Source organism: Lycium barbarum, chromosome 6, assembly GCF_019175385.1.
Source record: "Lycium barbarum isolate Lr01 chromosome 6, ASM1917538v2, whole genome shotgun sequence".
NCBI lineage: Eukaryota > Viridiplantae > Streptophyta > Magnoliopsida > Solanales > Solanaceae > Lycium > Lycium barbarum.
In genome coordinates, this window is record NC_083342.1 from 11234572 (window position 1) to 11256239 (window position 21668).

Consider the following 21668-nt stretch of genomic DNA (forward strand, 5'->3'; position numbering starts at 1 on the left):
TTAGGTAGTTTTAGATTGCCACTTCAACCACATGTCCATTTCCCAATCCTTTCTTGAAAATGAACATTCAAATTTTAAAACACTTAACTTGTAATTCAAAGCCAGGGCAGGACCACCATTAGTAATTATAGCTAAACCATATCTAGCTAGGCACATGTTAACTATCATTAATCCTAGAACAACATATATTGATTAATACTAACTAAATAATCACCTAAACTAACAGACACATGAAAAAACAAACTATCAATCTTAAACTAACTAACACAGCAAGAACAAAATATCAACCTCGACTAACAAATACAGAACAAACAGCTGCAGATAAACACAAAAAAAAACACATCTTAAACTAACACAGAAGCATATCTAACTAAACATAAACCGAATCTAGCATATAAACGTATAAACACCTCTTAAACTGCTGAAACGGAAATCAACTAAATAAAGAAGAGTTGTTCACCTTTTTCGAGTGCAGCGAACTGAGGTGCGGGGGTTCTCGGATCTACACTCGTTAAATCCGATTTTGCGATGCTCGGATTAAAAGCGACACAGAGGCAAGAAAAATATAGAAAATTGATTTAATGTTCTTGACTCGACGTTTAGAATTTCTTATGACCACTGAAAACTTAATATATATATTTTTAGAGAATTTCGGGGTTTCAAGATTCTTTTTCAGTGATCTTCGGGTTCAAGATCTCTCAGTTTGTAAGGGATGTTCAGGGATTTTTGGGGTTCAAGAACTCGTTTTAGTAAGGGGATTCTTGCGATTCCAGACCTTGATTCTTAGGGAATTTCATGAATCGAAAAACTCCCTCCCTAAAAAATGGAACAAAAAGTCAGTACTTATAGGGAAATTTTAGGGTTTTCGTTTCACAAGAAGAGAGAGAGGAGCGGGGAACAGGGGAAAGTGGGGAACAGAGGGAAGTGGGGCGGCAGAGGCGTGGTGGAGACGTGGGAGAGAGAGGGATCGAAAGAGGGAGAAGAGAGAGAAGGGATAGGGGGTGGCTGCTGATGAAAGAGGAAAATGGGAAGGGAACCCTAGTGGTTCCCTTATTTTGGACGGGAATTGGGCCGCCGGGTCGGGTCCATTTTGGACTGGGTCGATTTTAAATGTGGGCTGGTCTGAAAATTGGGTTGGGGTGAATTAAAATGGGTAGTGGCCTATGAAAATTGCTTTGGGTTAATCCAAAAATATTGGGGGTGAATTGGGCTCGTATTTGAACTAATAATAATAGCTAGTAACTGTAATAGAATAACGAAACGCCGATATTGATAAGAGGCTAATAATCATAGTATAATTTTTTTTTTTTAATTTGCCAACAAATATTAGAAGCGTAAATAGGTAATTTGGAGGAGAGGCAGGACAAAATTGGGTGTCAACAGACTCCATGTTGAACCCCAAGAGAAGTGGGGTTCACCAATAAGCTGATAACTGAGGTGATCCTACTGCGCAGGTGTATGCTCCTGAAAATCGGTATCTGCACCGTGAAGTGCAGGCCCCCGAGCAAAAAGGGACGTTAGTACATGGTGAATAGTACTAGTATGTAAAACCAGTTAAAATGAAGGATATGGCACAATATAGGTATAGGACATGAACTGAAACTGAATATAACCTAAACATGAGCATGAGTAAAGTTTGAAAACAGCAAACCAATGGAAATACATGTATATATATAACTACTTGTAACGTGGGGAATGCTATAGTATAACCGACAACATGATTTGGTACTTGCTTCCTACCAGCAGAACACTCACACCTTGCCGAGGATATGAGATTTAAATAATAATTAGCATGTAAGGATCCAAACTGCATAATTAAGGTGTTGTCTCCTTGCTGACAACCCTTATCCTACGGTGGCTACGTAGTTTCAGGCTTTACTGAGCCTTCTCGGTTAACTAAGCAAATCCCAAAACATGTGAATTATCATGATAGCTTGTTAGATCATGGTTTCATGAGATACTTGTCATAGTCTTGCAAACATGTTCTTGATTCATGAATAATAATAATAATAATAATAATAATAATAATAATAATAATAATAATAATAATAATAATAATAATAATAGAAACTATCACTTCTTTCAATTTTTTTATAAAAATTACTCTTCTAATAGATTATAATTTTAAAAAAGAATTCACTGCTCTAGTTGATAGTGGAGCAAATCTAAGTTGTATTCAAGAAGGATTAATTCCTTCAAAATATTTTCAAAAAAATACTCATAGTTTACGGTCTGCTAGTGGCCAAAAAATGGGTATTACTTATAAATTACCTAAAGCTTATATTTGCCAAGACAAAGTTTGTATCCCTGAAAGCTTTGTATTGGTAAGAGATATTTCAAACCAAATGATTTTGGGAACTCCATTCATCCATAAACTATTTCCTATTCAATGGTTGGATGACAAAGGTTTTATAGGAACCTATGATGATAGACCGATTAAATTTCAGTTTATAACTGAACCTTTTTCAAGGATTTTAAATGAAATCAAGGATAGGTTGATGAATAAACATCAACAAATTAATTTTCTCAAACAAGAGATTTATACTCTTCAAATTGAAAATATTTTACAAAATCCTAAATTACAAGAAAAAATTGAGTTTATAAAAAATCAATTTTCTTTACAAATTTGTAGTGATCATCCTAATGCTTTTTGGGACAGGAAAAGACATATTGTCACTCTTCCATATGAAGAATCTTTTTTTGAAGATAATATTCCTACTAAGGCAAGACCATGTCAAATGAATTCTGAATATTTGGAATTATGCAAAAATGAGATTTCTTCTCTTTTACAAAAAGTTCTCATAAGATCTTCGAAATGTCCATGGTCATGCACGGCTTTTTATGTTAATAAACATGCTGAACAGGAACGAGGAGTTCCAAGATTGGTTATAAATTATAAACCTCTTAATAAAGTTTTAAAATGGATTAGATATCCTATTCCTAATAAAAAGGATTTACTAGATCGCCTTCATAATGAAATCATATTTTCTAAATTTGATTTAAAATCAGGCTATTGGCAAATCCAAATAGCCAAAGCAGATAAATATAAAACTGCTTTTAATGTCCCAATAGGACAATTTGAATGGAATGTTATGCCTTTTGGCCTGAAGAATGCCCCTTCAGAATTTCAAAAGATTATGAATGATATTTTTATGACTTATAGCAACTTTATCATTGTTTATATCGATGATATTTTAGTATTTTCAAATACTATTGAAATGCATTTCAAACATCTTGATATATTCAAGAAAATTATTATTCAAAATGGTTTGGTCATATCTAAACCAAAAATGTTACTTTTTCAAACAAAAGTTAGATTTTTAGGTCATACTATTGAAAAAGGAAAAATTGTTCCTATTAATAGAAGTATAGAATTTGCTTCTAAATTTCCTGATATTATTACTGATAAAACTCAACTTCAGAGATTTCTTGGAAGTTTAAATTATATTTCGCCATTTTATAAAGATTTGGCAAAAGACACTTCTATTTTATATGATAGATTAAAAAAGATTCCAAAACCTTAGACTGATGCTCATACCCAAGCAGTTCAAAAAATCAAGGGCAAAGTTAATAATCTTCCTTGTCTTACTTTAGCCAATCCTAACTGGCAAAAAAATATAGAAACTGACGCCTCTGATATTGGCTATGGAGGAATTCTTAAACAACTTTCTCCAATTGATAAACAAGAATATTTAGTCCAGTTCTACTCTGGCAAATGGAACAATAGTCAAAAGAACTATGCTACTGTAGCAAAAGAAATTCTTGCTATAGTGAAGTGTGTTCTAAAATTTCCAGGTGATTTATACAATCAAAAGTTTTTGATAAAAACTGATTGCCAAGCAGCCAAATTTCTGTTTAATAAGGATTGCAAACATGATGTTTCTAAACAAATGTTTGCCAGATGACAAGCTCTTTTAGCACCATTTGATTTTGAAATTCATTATAAAAAGGGATCAGATAATAGTCTCCATGATTTTCTTACTAGAGAATATTTAAGTTTATAACTGTCACTTTCTCATTTGCAGGATGAGACCCACATTGACACCTCCCTCTAATAGAGGAAGGGGAAGAGGACAAAAAGGAACGGGCAGAGGCACTGTTCTTGCTCAAATGGGCAACAAAAGGCTAATAGCCGACAATATTGCAGAAACTTCTGGTAATACCCAGAAGCAAATCACTTATGCTCAATATCTTGCTTTTATAGAAGCACAGAAAAAAGGGGATAATATGCCTCCATCATATTCCAGTGCTCTCATAACTGATGATAATGGGGACACTGATTCATATGAAGAAAATACTCAACGAGAGTTAATAATTCTCCTTGAGAATGATGATCTCCAATGGAAAAATGAACCTTGGCAAATAATGCAAAGGTATTTTTATATAGCGTCATACGCTACTCCGACTTATAAATATCGGATGCATTATGAAATGGTCCTTTCAAATACAGGATCAGCTGAATTTCAGCATTTTTATCCGGCTAATACCAAAAAAGTTTATAACTTTTCAAAAATTGTCATAAAAAAGATCTTTTCCCCAAATGAATGGGGAATAAGTCCGTTAAAGGACAGGGATTATGTCCACCCAGAACAAAAAGTTCCAGTCAAATTTAATTATTGGGACTATGTGGAAAGCTTTAATAAAGCTTTTTTATACGAGAATGATAATAAAAAAACATTCTTGGTTTATAAAAATCTGTGCCAATGTTTATAAACAGGGCATTCCAAATTGGTTTTGTCAATGGTGGATCTATTATGGTCCAACCGTAAAAATCTTACCAGAACCCTTCAAGAGTTTATATATTGAATGGGTTGATGTTTCTCCAAAAATCATAGATTTGGAAAATAATATTACTTTCTCTAAAGAAATTTCTAATATGTATTTCTTCATTAAATTCTCTATTCCATGGATCATGAAATGGTCAGTAGAAGTGGGTAATACCCCGCAAAATATGTCTTGCTTAAACAGAATTTTTTATACAGAATTCTGGAAAACATTGATTCAAAAATCAAAAGATGGAACTATTCCAGGACAAGATTTAATAAATCAGATTAAAACAACCATTGCACATTATAAGGACTCTATCCATTCAAGACAAAAGGAAGTTCCCAATCCTTTTGAGCATATTGCTCGAAAAATTCAAATGAAGAAAGGAGCAATTACCCCAGAACAGCTTATAGCCACCTACATGGAGGAATTTAAATTTAATTTGATGCAGCATCTTAATATGGAAGCTATGTCAGATATATCAATGACGTCTGTTGGTCATACCACTGACAATGAAAATGAAGAAGATGAAGACTATAATACACAGGTTTTAGCAGGGGAATCCCAGAGTCCAGATAATACAGAAGACTTTGAAAAATTTGCTGCTCAATTTCTTAGCCAACCGGAAGAATCTTCCAGCACTACAAAAGACAAGGGCAAGTCACCAATGAAGTGAGTGGTGGGACCCGCCACTAGGCGGCTACTTTAATAAAGTGGGAATCTGCTTTTATAAAGCAACTTTAATTATTAAAAATTGTAATAATTGTGTTTTCCACTTTGGCCACTTTCGGCCACTTTTCTTTTTTTTACTTTCCGTCTTTTTTTTTTTTTTTTGGGCCATCATGTTGTCGGCCATTTACTTTTTCATTTTGTTGTTTAGTAGCCATGATCCATTATAAAAGGATCATACTTCTCAGTTGAGAGGCAAGTCTTGAATCCCCCAAGCACAAGCTCTCTCCAGCTCTCCCTCTTGTAAAAATCCTTTCATATAAATAAAAAGCTTGTTATATAAATCTTTTTCTGCTAAGCACAATCTTCATCTTTAAGGTATAATTTTTATTTTCTTTTATTAATTTTGTTTTGGTTCAGTTCATGTTTAGCCTTATAGGTTAAATATTCCGTTGAATTACATCACACTAGACTACTGAGATCATGGTGATAATGCTTTAATGCATCATGATCAACGCCAAAACATGATGTTCAAGGTTAGGCAGAGACTGACCCAGACGGACTGTTCATAACCAGGCGGTGGTCCTATTGTTTGCCCGCTTAGCCGAGGATGGCGTTTGTTGGACTTGTTCTGGTCGGAACAACCCCAACGCCAGGGTCGGTAACCTAGTAAAACTGTTGTTACCTAGATGGCATCATGTGGCGGCGAACATGAAGACTGTTTTCACTAAATTGGGAAACAAGTTTATAAAATTCATCGTCTTCCTTGGTTTGACACAAGGTTGCCCTAATTGACATGGTTGACACTCATCATCTGAGCTGGTGGAGATATAACTTTCTTCATCTAATACCCTAATATCTTCATCTGAAGAAGGGTTGGAGGAACTATAACTTTCCTTACCAGAATCATCCTCGGGTTCTGGGTCTGAGTTTAATAAAATCTTATATAAATATTCTCTAAGGTCATCATCTATGTTAAGGGCTTTAATTTTTTCCTTAACCTTACAATTTTTATAAAAATGACCTACTCTGCCACACTTATTTGCGACACCCATCAAAGGAGTAGTTCCCCACCCAGGAGCTACTTTACCATATTCCGAATTCAATGGTTTTAATAAATCTTCTACCGCAGTTCGTCTTGGACCAGATCTAGAACTGTTCTCAACAGTTTGTGTAGCCATAAATCCTATTGTATTCATTGAGATCTGTTGACTTTGTATACCATTCCGTTGTAAATAAACGATCCTATCATAGATCCATTGGGTCTTGAAATTATATAAATATGATAAGAATGGAAACAGCAACCCTAACAGGCTTTGAGATTTTTGGATTTGATAAAATCCTTTCTTTCTTTGAAAGTCTTTTTGCGCCTAGCTCTTTTTTCCAAGCGCTTTTCCTTCCATTGTTGGAAGTCTTTATATTTTTTCTTTTGCCTATGAGGCTTCTTAGAAGACTGTGAAACATCTAATCCAAACTGTCCACAAAATTCTCCTAATTGTTGTCTTTCATTAAGACCATGGCGCTTAAACCTTTAACCTTAAGAGGTTTACCAGAAAGCTTTATAGCAGCTTTACGAGATGGAAGAAATCGAAACTGGAAAAAATCCCTCATAGGGACAGTTCAAACAAGTTTGGTCTATGGACCAGTTTATTTTAATGCTTATCCTAACTTGCAGGTATCTTTGCAAGATGACAATTCTTTAGATGCTTTAATACTAAGTATCAAATTGCATGGTTATGATTATATGCCAGGTACAGAGGTAATATGTATATGTTATAGAATATATTATAAACCCTTATATACTATGAATCCTATGTGTAAAATCATGGATTTCAAAAATGAAACAGTTTTAATAGAAACTAATTTTGGTAAATCCAATATTATGACTAGAAGACCTATCAAGTGGGAAGAAATAGAATTCCCAAAAGAGTGAATCACTGAAGGAGCAGCACCTCCTCAAAATATTTCTACTGAAATATCAGAAATTGAACAAGCCCCAGATGGGACAATTAGATTAAGGTTCCATGAACCAGAAACTTTAGAAGATATTGAACATAATAGTGTTAGATCTGGTATACCTATATCCTTGTCTTCTAACCGCTCTTATATATCTCCTGTTGATTATATTGTGCAGACCCCATCAAGAGCATCTACTTCTCAAATTAGAGATACTGATTCTAATAGAATTAGTAATTTAAAAATTAACCAGGATAATATTGTAACTGGTACTCAAGACCCAAAATTGACTGAGTCAGAAATGGATTTTCCTATTTTTAATGGATCAAGAAAACTATGAATGAAATATTGACGGTTATACTGAACGTCAAATTTATTGTACTATTCATAGAATGTTAATGTACAGCACTATCTGCAAAGTTCATAAAAACACTGAAAGAGTTATTGCAGATATGATTATAGCTGGTTTCACTGGCCAATTAAAAGGTTGGTGCGATAATTATCTAACTGCTGCACAGCGTAATTCAATTTTAGGAGCTGTTAAGCAAGAGCCTGGTAATGAAGCACTAGTAGCTAATGCAGTTTATACACTGGTTATTAATATTGTTGAACATTTTTCAGGAAGATGGTCCGATAATAGTGAATCTATTCGTACCATGCTTCAAAATCTTAGATGTAAGACCCTAACCTCGTTTAGGTGGTATAAAGATGTTTTTCTTTGCAGGATCATGGAACTACCAGAGAGTAATGACTCTCACTGGAAGTCCAAATTTATAGATGGACTCCCTCCAATAATCATAATGATCATAATAATCATAATGATAATAATAATAATAATAATAATAATAATAATAATAATAATAATAATAATGATAATAATAATGATAATAATAATAATGATAATGATAATGATAATGATAATGATAATGATAATGATAATGATAATGATAATAATAATAATAATCATAATCATAAATGCTTATATAATTAACTTGAAAACATGCTTGTAACTTGCTAGATAAAATCATAAAGCTTCATATAAACACAATAAGAACACATGAGAAAGAATTCATGATTCATGGATTAAGCTAGGGTTCCTAATAACCGTAATGGAAATTAGGAATACAATAATGAATATAGATACAAAATTCATGTTCATAAATACATAAATATGGGCTACCAATATGTTGGGTTTAATGCCCTAAGATTTGAACTTTATGGATATCAAGAAACGGAGCGTGGGGAAGAATGTAGAGATTCCCACACGTGAATAGAAGTTCTACATACCTTAATCGCTCCAAAACTTGAATTAAAGACTTGAATTTTGAAGAAGAACTCCAAAAGCTAGAATCTTGATCTTTATGTGGGTTTTCCTGAAACCCTAGGTTAGGAATGATGAATTCTTGATTAGTATTGATGGGTACATGTTAGAATTAACTTGGAATGACTTAGAATGGCTTATCTTAGAGTATCTTGAGTTTGGAAGCGAAGAATTTCGTCCTTAGGGTTTGGGAGAATGAAAAATGGGAACAAAACAAGACCCCACCCATTCTAAATGATTTTTCTGCCAAAAAGGGGCAATGCACGTCCTAGGATGTACGGCCTGTATTTGAAAGTACGTCCAATACTCCTTGGGCGTACATTGAGTGAAATTGCCAGTGAAGATTCAGCTCTGTCACCCTTCAGTAAAATAGCTATAACTCTTTGTAAGGATGTCCGTTTAATCTTCACAATATACTGTTGGAAAGATATTTCAATTATCTACAACTTTTAATAAGGAAGTTTTATCAAATTACTAACGTACATTCTCGAAAACTGGCCATGAATGAAGATTTAGCTCTGCCACCTTCAGTAAAATGGCTATAACTCTTTGTACCGATGTCCGTTTTATCTCCACAATATACTGTTGGAAATTTATTTCAATTATCTACAACTTTCAAGAAGGAAGTTTTCTCAAATTACTAACGCACATTCTCGAAAACTGGCAATGAATGAAGATTGTCTCAGATTTAGACAGATTTAGAAGGCCTTAAGGATTTCACTTTTTGGTTTGACTTCAAAACGACTATCTATCGCCCGAAATCATCCCAAAGGGATTCATATAACTAACATGTCATTATCATACCAATATTACCCATTGGGGCCTAACTCGAACTTACGGGATGTTACCGATATAGTTTAGTATGAGAGTACGAGGTGTTACACTGCATATCCCCTATCAGCTCCACCCGTACCCCCATCTAACTTTCACAGTGTTTGAATAAATTATGTACAAATGATATTTGGACAATTCTTTTCTGCTTACTTATCAAATACCAGAAAATAAGTAAGAAAATTACTTCTTCTTTTTTTTTTTTGAATTTTTTCCCCTTCATACCAACCACACCCTAAGAGGTCGTTTGGTTGCTGGTTGGGAAGGAAAATTATTCATATATTACAACTAACATATTTAATACTATCATGTTTAGTAATTGTTTAAGTGCTTTGTATAAAATTCAGCACATGAAATACGACGTTGGTTATCATTTTAGAATCCCACGTAACAAAATTTGTATAAGTTATGAGTCAATTAGGTATTAATTTATGCATGCTAACAACAACAACATAACCACTATATTCCCACAAAGTGGGGGTCTGGAGAGGGTAGAGTGTACGCAGACCTTACCTCTACCTTGGGAGGTAGAGAGGCTGTCACGGCCCATTTTAGGATCGCGCGGACACCGACCATTCCCACCACGGTAGGCGAACCCTCAAAACACATTTGTAACTCATTTCCAATCATCATACAATATTCATTCAAAATTAAGTCATGAACATAATCAAAACGGTAATCACTTTTTTTATAAATGAGCGGAATTAATTACAAAAGTGGCTTACATAACAACCTTCCCCAAAACCTGGTCTAAAACTACTACAAGAGCGACTAAGATTCGAAGGTAAAATTTAATAAAATAAATAATGAAACTGAACCTCCATCTAGGGATGAACATGATAGAGGTCTTCAAGATAAGCACCGCGCATCTTCCAGAAACTCTTAGATGAAGCTATCAACCTGTAAGACTCTACACGCCGAATGGGATGTAGCAAGAGTAGTATCAGTACAACACTAGTAGTGGTAAGCATCATAGGCCGACAATGGTTAGAATAACATAACAAAAATTAGATATCACAAATAAACATGGTAGACAGGTTCTAAGTCATACTACATATATATTCAAAAACAATACTCATCCTAACTAATTTAGATCCATGATTTAATGAAGTCGTTCACAGTTATCCAGCTCCCTAACGCCTTCCATTATTAAGATTTTCCACATTCACAAGTATGCCATAAGGATGACCCTCTCCAATTCCCACAAGGATGCTCATATTCTCACCATTCACAAGTCAACATACTAGTCAAATAGGTTTGGATTAAAAAGGAATGACTGACTATCTCACCACTCGTAATACTCAAACACAGTCACGCCCACTAGGTCATTCTCGCATCTCATGGACAATCTAGTAAAACACTTATTCAATCACAAATCATTGCCTATGTTATAGCAACTAAACCCAATCGTTCCAAGTCTTAGAGATATACAATCACAAATCCATAACATAATCAGGCATGAGAAATAATGAGATACAATGCAAAATGTAATGAGATCCAATGCAAAATGTAATGAGATCCAATGCAAAATGTATATGGCATGAGGGCATACACTCTACGGGCGGAATATCTCGTTGCCTCGACATCTATGACCCATGGGGGATAGCTAAGTCCATGTATCTGCTGCGGAACGCACAACCCGATCCAATAGTCAATGTTGTGGTACGTCCAACCCTATCCCAGTTAGTGTTGCGGTGCGCAACCCGATCCCAACGTATACATATGAATGAGTGAATGCATGATAATAATGCCAACAAGAATATATAACCAATGGTGCCACACATGGACACAAATCTCACTCAAAATAACAATGTCATAATCCCTTCTTCCTTTTCAACAACCTCATTCATGATAAATATGCTATCCAACACACAAGTAATCATTAAGCATCAATTCTCTAAAATCAATCACGTGGCTGCGAGCCAATATCTCACAATAAGTAACAACACAATGGAACACAATAAGGAAACAAGCCATAAGCCACAACAATATCAACCTAAGTCATCCATCCCAACTTCACACCCGAAGGTTAGCATGAAATCTCCGACAGTGCTATCTCTACCCATGTTTCGCTAGCCCGAATCTCACCCCAAAAGGTAACATGTCATTATTACTGTACCAGCAAGTATTTTAAGAGACAATTCAATACCACAATACAAACCTAATATAACCATCCCGACATCCTTGTCCGAAGACCAAGGCATGCATTCTCCGTTTCATCAAACGTACGTATATGGAACTCTAATTGAAGTCTACCCAAAAAGGGAAAGCCGCAACCTACCTCGAGGTCGAACACGTGCCGCGAGCATCCCGTTGATCTTTAACTTCACACTTCCAAACTGGGACCCGTGACAGAGTGCCTTGGAATGTCAAAGAAACCCGAAAGAACAAGATTCAATAATCTGGGAATGTTATTCAGATTTCGGATTTATAAAGGAAAGATTGGAATTTATTCTCAACAAGAATTTCTAGGTTTTCATGAGCTAAGAATCTGAGTTTTATTGCTAAATAAGTCTCCTAAGTCATAAAATATATTCTTTCCTTCATAAAACTCCAATCTAGAGAATATAGTCAAAACCCATTTACAAAATAGAGGAAAAGCTCAGAAGTTAGAGGTGGGTTAATTCTTCTAATTTAAGAAATTAAAGGATTTTCCAAGAATGTCAGATTTTAAGCTTAGAGATTTCATTTTGATTATCTTAGACTTGAAAAGTGGAGAACCTCCACTTATTGGCTTGGAAGATGAACTCTTAATGAAATGGAACACATAGAGTGGAAGGGAGATGAAGCAAATGAGAGAGGTTACCTATTCCATGAAGCCATGAGATTTGCCTTCCAATTTCCCCAGGTGGCGGCTAAGATTTAGAGTTTTAGAAAAAATGGGGTCAAATCCCGAAATGGGATTTAAATACTAGGAGGAATCTGCGATATCCGTTGTAGCGGGATGCATGACCACCACAGCAGCCACGCCATGGCGGATCAAGAGGCTACTGTGACGGTACTTAACACAAAGCGACATACCTCTATGGCAGTTTGGAAAGCAGTTGTGGTGATAGCACCATGGCTGTCTTCTAGCTGCTATAGAGCCTAACTGGGCCCCAGTGGTTACAATTTTTAAACCTTTCCAACATGGTTCTGGATCAATTTAATAGGACAATTTCTCAGCGTGATTACGCAACACTAATCAAAAGACGTCTTGGGATGCGAAACTCGAGAAAATCACGGTAACGGCCAAACGAGTCATTATAGAGGTTGTTTCCGATAGACCCTCGACTCAAGAAAAGACATTTCAAAGAAAGTTAGATAAGAATTAACAAATAGTAAAGGAGTCATCACAAAATAAAATAAAATAAAAAGCATAACAAAGCATAATGTATAAAAGAAACCGTTACGACAGAGAAAAAAAAAGACAAAAGTAAAGAAGTATGGCAAAATACAATATAAGGCATGACAAAGCAATCTGTAAAAAAAGGACAATATCATAACTACCCTAAAATCATACAATAATCGAAGTACCTAAAACACGGATAATAACATAAATCTAAGAGCAAGAGACTTCCAGAATAGTACTACAACTGCAAGTATGTACAGGTGAAGCGTGACAACGCTCAACAATCTACTATCCTTATATCCTAATCTGTGTCTGTCATACCCTCCTATCTAAGGCCATGTCCTCAGTGAGCTGAAACTGTGCCATGTCCTGTCTAATCACCTCTCCCCAATACTTCTTCGGCCTACCTCTACTCCTCCTGAAACCATCCAAAGCCAACCTCTCACACCTCCGCATTGGGGCATTCGTACATCTCCTCTTTACATGCCCGAACCATCTCAGCCGCGCTTCCCTCATTTTATGCATGATAATTGATGAAATAACTAATAAACGTATAATTAGTTAGTACATGAATAATTGGACCCTACATAACTAATTCCTACATTAATAACACATGGATAACTCTAATCAACTACCAACCAACCCCTAAGTGCTAAAAGTCTACGTGCAAATACCTACCATGTACTATTGGCTTGGTGTAAATTTTGAGTGCGGATAAATTTTTATCAATTTTGGCTAATTAATAACACTACTGTGTAGTTTTACGAGGACGAGGAAGTATCAAAATTAAAGAAAAGGACCAAAATAGTTCCTTTTTCCTTGGGATGGGACTCAAAGTTATTCTTATTCTTTCATATGGAGCACTAATAGTTGTTCATGTTTGTAGTATTGATGCATTTTCTGTCGTCATCCAAATTACCATCTATTTTTCAGTGTTGGTTGTATATATCCATAGTTTAGTTCATTCGCCCGTCTTGTTGTCAGAGTAGAAACAATAATCCTACGTGAGAGATAGCGAGAAGAAGAATGTTCCTTGTTTGTTTAGTCTAAACATTATCATAGCTAAATCAAGAACGTACTCGCTTTTTGAAAATTTGTCTGCATTTTCCAGATATTTATTGTGTCAAAAAAAATAGTACAGAACTCTCGCAAGTATTATGAAAGACAAGTTTCAAATTTCAATACATGAAGAACGAATAATTAAAGATAATGTAACAAGATAAGATCGATTCTACCATTTCGGACCGGAGCAGGACAGTGTACATAAATTGACATAGTAAACGAGCTACTTGTAGCCCTAATCTTAACAAAAATTATAAATTAGTGCTCCTCCGATCATGAGTAACTTTGAATTCTTCTCATCCGAAAGAACACATAAATGCCAATCGATTACTCTTCTCTTCTTGTCTTTTTCCATTCCATGTAAAGAAAACAAGTTTATAATATGTTTCCTTTCTGTAAATTATATATCAGTTTATTGTAGACGAATGACATTGCAAGGATTTTGTCTTGAAAAAGAAATTGCGTACTGTTGCACTTGAAATATGAGGTAATCAACCTCTCCACGTTAAAAACTAAAAAAAAAAAAAAAAAGTCAAAAAATTGAGAAAGGATCGAAAGTGCACCAATATTATAAACATAAAGGACGATTAGTGAACTAACCAATATTCTATTATATAGAAGTGTGATGAAGGGACTGACACAGCAGTGACCGCTTATATCAAAAGCTTTATAAATTATACACGCAATGAATGTTTGTAGTAAAAGTTATATAATTTGTATATTTTAACCAACAGTTTTTTTATTCCACGTGGACATATGTCATAGTACTTAATATTTATTCTCTTATCATGTATAGACATATGCACTTATTTATTTCCTCCGTACACTTTTACTTGTTAACTTTTGGCTTTTCACGTTCTTTCAGAATTAATAAATCTCACGTGGACATATGTCATAATACTGAATATTTATTCTCTTCTCATGTATATACATGTATGCACTTTAATTTTAATTCTCCAACACATATTTATTTCCTCCGTGCACTTTTACTTGTTCAATTTGACTTTGTATGTTCTTGTTGAATATTTTTTCTCTTCTCATGTATACATGTATGCACTTCAATTTTAATTCTCCGATACATATTTATTTCCTTCGTGCACTTTTACTTGTTTACTTTTGACTTTTCACGTTCTTTAAAAATTAATAAATGAAGTACTCCCTCCATCTCATATTACTTGGCCACATTAATTGACTTTTCATGTTCTTTAAGAATTAATAAATAAAGTATTCCCTTCGTCCCATATTACTTGGCCACATTACTATACTTGACTTTTCACATTCTTTAAGAATTAATAAATGAAGTACTCCCTTCGTCCTATATTACTTGGCCACATTACTAAAAATATATTTTTATTTTTGTATTATATTGTTTTTTATTATATATAAACGCCCAAGGTGGACGAACACATCAACAATAAGTTGTACAAAAAGCAATTGAAATTGTACTCTAAGCAACTAAAATTATACTCTAAGCAAGGACTAACATGTATACATTTCAGAAGTTGAACATTAATTCTACCCGCTATATGTTTATTTTTTAAGTCTCTACGAGTCCACAGTGTCTTAATTGTCATTTCATTTGACATATACTCCCTCTGTCTCAATTTAAGGTGCCGTTTGGTCATAAAAATTACACTTTTTTCTGGATTTTTTTTCTCACTTTTGGGCGTTTGGCCATAAATATTCCGAATACAACTTCAAGTTGTATTCCGGAATGCCAAAAACTCAAAAATTTTATTTTTCAAAAAATTTTCACTTTTTTACAACTACATTTCACCAAAAACTACAATTTCAAAAACTATGGCCAAACACAACTCCAACTCCAACTTCAAAAATTCCAAAAAAAAAAGTGAATTTATTTTTGGTATCTATGGCCAAACGCCTACTAAGTGTCTACGTTTGACTAGACACGGAGTTTAAAAAATAAAGATAGACTTTCAAATCTTGTGGTTCTAAATTAAAAATATGTATAATATAATAAAATATCCTTTGAATCTTGTGATTATGAACTTGACATTTAGGATATTTGAATTGTCAACTTACTAAATATAAAAAGAGGCGGACATAATCAAAATAAGAATTTATTTTTTTTAACAACAAACGCCCAAGGTGGACGAACACATCAACAATAAATTGTACAAAAAGCAATTGAAATTGTACTCTAAGCCGGGACTAACATGTGTACATTTCAGAAGTTTAACATTAATACTACCTCTTGTGTGTTTACTTTTTTAGTCCTCACATGTCCGTAGTATCTCAATTGTCCTTTCATTTTCTTCATTTGGCATATACTCCATCTGACTCAATTTAAGTGTTTACATTTGACTAGACACGAAGTTTAAGAAATAAAGGTAGATTTTCAAATCTCTTGGTTCTAAATTAAAAACGTGTATAATATAATAAAATATCCTTTGAATCTTGTGATTATAAACTTGACATGTAGGATATTTGAATTGTCAACTTACTAAATATAAAAAGAGGCGGACATAACCAAAATAAGATAAATTTTAACAACAATTGAGAAATTAAGGGGAAAAACAAGAGGAAAAAAAAATATGGAGACTCACTAAGGAGAATCGCAGTATCCTTTGCAAAATATACAAACCATAAATATTAACTAAATTGAATAACCAAAATTAATCATGTTAGGTCCCGTGCATCGCACGGGCATAGTTTGCTAGTTATAAACATAAAGGACGATTAGTGAACTATGTAAAAGAACAAAGATGACTTTAAATTTAAACTCAAAGATAAGGGACTATTTAAAGTTTTTTTCTCACCTAAATTATGTAAAACCGTATAGGATGACCCGAAAGAATTTGAAAACCGCACATTTGGACCAAATAAACGACCTCGAATACGTTATCTGAGAAAAAAAGCCCTAAAAGTGGTGCACTCATCGCCAAAATTCTCTGATTTTAGGTAATTATTTAACAGATATATCAATATTATATATAGTCTTTGAGTTGTTTCATAAAATTGGTTTGAATTTCTATCATGATGTATGAGCTCCTCATCTTATGAATGGACTCACGTATTGCTTCAATTTCTAGTAAATTAACACTCTGTTTGGATGGTCGTATTGTATTGTAATGTATTGTATTGTACTGTATTAATGAATTTGGATAGACTGTATGTTTGTTGTGGTTTAATAGCATTTTTATTGTTTGGTTTAACTGTACGGTACTGTATAATAACATGTAAGTTTACTAAAATATCATTAACCTTTAATTACAAATTAGTTTATATATATTAATAAAACTAAGGTAAAGGATTTAATAGGAACTTTAAAAAATAAGTAGGGGTGTTGGAGGGGGGTGGTTGTGGGGTGGGGTAGGGGGTGGTGAGGGGTAGTGGGTGGTGGTGGGTGGTGGAGAGGTGGGTTGTTGTTGGATGGGTGGGTTTGGGTGTGATGGAGTGGGCAAATGAAATAAGTAACCACGCAAAAATCACTAAATTCGTGGTTATAAAAATTGGGTTTTTTCATGGTTATATAACCACAGAATTGCAACGGGTTTACAACACCGCACAACATAATTTTAGATCAATGAAACAAACATGGTCTAATAGAAAAACAATACATTAATGAACCATGGTAGACAACCATCCAATTAGGGTGTACGGGGTAGTTTGGTAAGGTGTATAAGAATAATACTGAATTGGGTGTATTAGTACTGCTGGGATTAGTTATGTTGCATTATTTTTTATCGACTATTTGGTTTGTCTTATTAAATGAATAAGGTTTATTAGAATAAGAATAGTACTGAATATTGTATATTAGTACAAGAATAGTGTTGATATTGTTCATGCCATGGTTTACTATGTATAAGTATAGTACTGAATAGGGTGTATAACTAATACAGGTAATAGTTATGCATAGGTTGAAAATACTATCAAACAAGGTATTAAATAATACCAAAGTTAATACCAGTATTATTTTCTCTAATACCTCCTACCAAACGACCCCTAAGGGTGGTATGCTGTTGCTCGGACTCTTCAAAAATGCAGCGGGGAACTGTGTGTCAGATCCTCCAAAAGAAGTCCATTTCTTGGATTATCCGACACGGGTGTAGGTGGTATGTTTTGCTCTCGGTTTAATATTGTGATCCAAGAAGAATCTTGATTAAAAAAAAGTGATATCTTGCCCTTGTAATACCTCTCTGCATAAAAAAACTTATTAGAGGATGACTCCAAAAGAATCTTGTATACGACAGTTTGGTGCCGTTTGGTTCACAGATTATTATGCAGGGATTGTATTACAGAGATTGTTATGCAATGAATAACATACTGATTGTTATCTGCTTAAACCTTTCTGAATAAGTAGGTTTATTATAGCAGCAGTAGATGAGCTTTTAGTTCTCCTCCTATAACTGGATTCATTCTGCTGCTGGGGTGTCTGTACTGTACTCTCTACATTTGTACATGCTAATCTTTTATCATGATTTGTTAATAAAGTAGTAAGAAATAAAAGAGTGAACTTTTGAATAGGTTAGAATCTTATGAACGGATTCCGGTACAGGTACTCTCTTGCTCAGAGTCGTTCGAGCTTTTACTAGGGTAGTGCATGAATATTCACCTGTGGTGCATCAACGCATCAACTACGCCTTTACTGACTTCATTACCTGATTCAGTATATGGGTTTGTGGACACTTCTCGAGGGTTGCCTACTTATTGCAAATGCTCTTGCTATATTAAATGAAGACCAGTTTCTTAGTCCTCGAGGATGGAGAGGAATATTCTGGGGTCAAGAGAAATTCCTTCAGAGGGCAGATTCTTGGACTTATTTACGCAGTGCAGTATCTAAGAGTTCTTCTCATACTCCTTAACACCTTATTTATCATTATAAAGCTGGTGTCCGGATGATGATGCAAAGGTGAGTGCTGTGGACCCTTTTTGCCTAATAACAATCTTTCTAGGTGAATTCACAATTTTCGAATAAATATTCATATAGCCAACCTCAACTTGTTTGGGATTTGAGGCGTAAATTTTGTTGTTGATCATTTATCTGACAATGTCCAACTACAGTGGGCAAAAAGTGAGTCTTCAAATCTTGTCGGTTGCAATATTCTGTTCCATTTATCTTTTTTTGTTCGATTGCTGGTTTTGGCAGAAAGTAGGGGCAGTCTACTTCACTAAGTTTAGCTCTGGTAAAATAGGCCACGTGCATTTGACAACTTAGATGATCTCGGTCTCTGAAGCCAGGGGCACAAGGGTGTTCAATTATATTGTATATACAAGGTCAAAGTTATATCTTATGTATATATTATGGATATTTAATCCCCTTGACTTTTTCGTTTGTTTTACTTTTTTATATTTTGAATCCGTCACTGTCTGAATCGATATATGTTTTTTGGTTGGGGTCGGAAGTGCTACTTCAATGCAGTTAAACCATATGCCTTGCCCTTTTGACTTGTAGTTGTAGCTTGTCCCATTATTTGAATTGATATGTTGACATTAAGCCATGGATGGTTTCAGAAGAGGTAGGGGTAGGCCAAAGAAATATTGGGGAGAGGTGATTAGACAGGACATGACGCAGTTACAGCTTACCGAGGACATGACCTTAGATAGGAAGGTGTGGAGGACCCACATTAGGGTAGAAGGCTAGTATATAAGTCTCGTTATCTTTCCTTATTAGTAGGCGCATTAGCGCATTATAATTTCTTGTGCTTTGATTTATGTTATTATTTGCTACTTTCTGTACTTTGATTACTCTATTTTATCTGTGCCGCTTTCGTGATTTGCATTTCCATATCGCTTTGAATTCCTTGATTATTCTGTTTTACTGTGTCGCTTGCATTATTTCATTGCAATATCGTTTTAAATCTTTTAACCTTATCTGACCCCCTTTTTATGCTTCTATTGAGCCGAGGGTCTCTCGGAAACAACCATCCTACCTTGGTAAGAGTAAGGTCTGCGTACATTATACCCTCCCCAGACCCCAAGATGTGGGATTTCACTGGGCTGTTGTTGTTGTTGTTGTTGTATGTTGACATTAACGGTCTAATTCACCACATGGAGTGCTATGCTATCAAATGGTGTAGTTTTAGATAATATGAAGAAAATAGATCAGGAGAACATTTTGCCCATATCCAGGAAAAAAGGAAAAATAATGAGAAACTCTGACAAGGTAAGTTTGACATCAAGTAGGTAAAAGGTACTCCTTCTGTCCAATTTATGTGACGCACTTTCCTTTTTAGTTTCTACCGAAAAGAATGTCACATTTTATGTGTAAAAACAATTTAACTCTAAAATTTTCATTTTACCCTTAATGAGATGATTTATAGCCAAACAAGTGTTTTAAGACTTGTTTGAGATCATAAGTTTCAAAAAGTCGGTCTTTTCGTTCTTAAAACTCCGTTTGCAGTTAAACAATACCACTCAAATTGTTCATCAATTTGTCGTGAGATGCCATATGATTGTTGAATCATGCTTTCTCTAATGATGATCGCAGATACTTAAAAGGTTGTAGATGGAGAGATACTCCAAGGACTACAAGCAGCTGTTTTGTTGAACAGATGGCAATCCGGTACAAATGGTGTTCTTTCAATTAGGGCTGTTCACGGTTTTGGTTAAAACCAAAACCAAACTGAGAATTTAATCAAACCGAATAAAAAAACTGACATTTGGTTTGGTTTGGTTTGATTTGATTTTAAATTTTAAAAACCGATAATATTTGGTTTGGTTATGGTTATATTAAAAAATAACCGAATAAATAACTGAACCAAACTGATAAATTATATACATAAATTTTATAATTATTTATATATATAATATTAGTTTTTCATAAATAATTATAAATATTTTATACCTTTTAATCATTAATTTGATTTTTGGTCTACTTATTTCACATGATTGTTTAAGGCCCGTGTTTTTAAGAATATGTCCAAGCCCATGTTTTTAAGTCTTTTAACTTTTTAAGTGTTAAGTGTAAACCTATTAACAGAAGCTCACGTTAGAGTCTAATGTCTTTAACTTAAATTTTTAGCCTTTCTTTGTCAGCCATTTGATTTTAGGTTTTTTTTTTTTCGAATTTATACCTTTCTTTTTTTCTTGTTTGAATGGGTCCTAAACTTCTAATATTTTTCATATGAAAAGGACATAGGTTGTAGATTTGGAGGTTCCTATAGAAGATACTTCAGTAACATTAGCATTTGCTGCAACTCAAGCACATGGTAATGTCCTAATACTTCTTCCGTGGATAATCGTCCTAAAAAGCATAAAAGAACAACTCCTTGTAGTAGAGACCCTAGTCTTGGGGATAGTGATAGAAAAACATATGAAGTTTGAGATCATTACAGAAAGTTTTTTTAATAAAATGGGAGAATTGAGGGCAAAATGCAAGTACTGCCCCAAAGTTTGGGATCATTACACAAAGTTTTTTTATTTCATATATTTTCATTTTAATTTTAGGTAGTTTTTATGTTTAATTAATATGTATGTTTGTAACAACAACTAAAAGCTCCTATGCTATACTTTATTTCCAGGTATGTATATTAAGATGACAAAAATGGTGCAGCCACTACTTAGTTTTTAGCTTTATATGTAATAGTTTAGCAACTTTGGGTAACTTGAGTATGACACTATCACTAATAGTGAAAATATTTCTATGATGTATGTTCCACCTTAAACTATAAATAAAAGATATCGTTTGAACAAAAAAAAAAGACATGTCTTTTTCAACCTTTTAATGTTTTATTGATAAGTCTCATGACTGCTAGTCATAAACCGAAA

At 34.2% G+C, this 21668-nt stretch overlaps 1 pseudogene; it reads left to right on the plus strand.

The window, feature by feature from the left end:
* Window positions 1-16725: 16725 nt before the first annotated feature.
* On the plus strand, window positions 16726-21445 carry LOC132600768 (uncharacterized; annotated as a pseudogene).
* The last annotated feature ends 223 nt before the right edge of the window (window positions 21446-21668 follow it).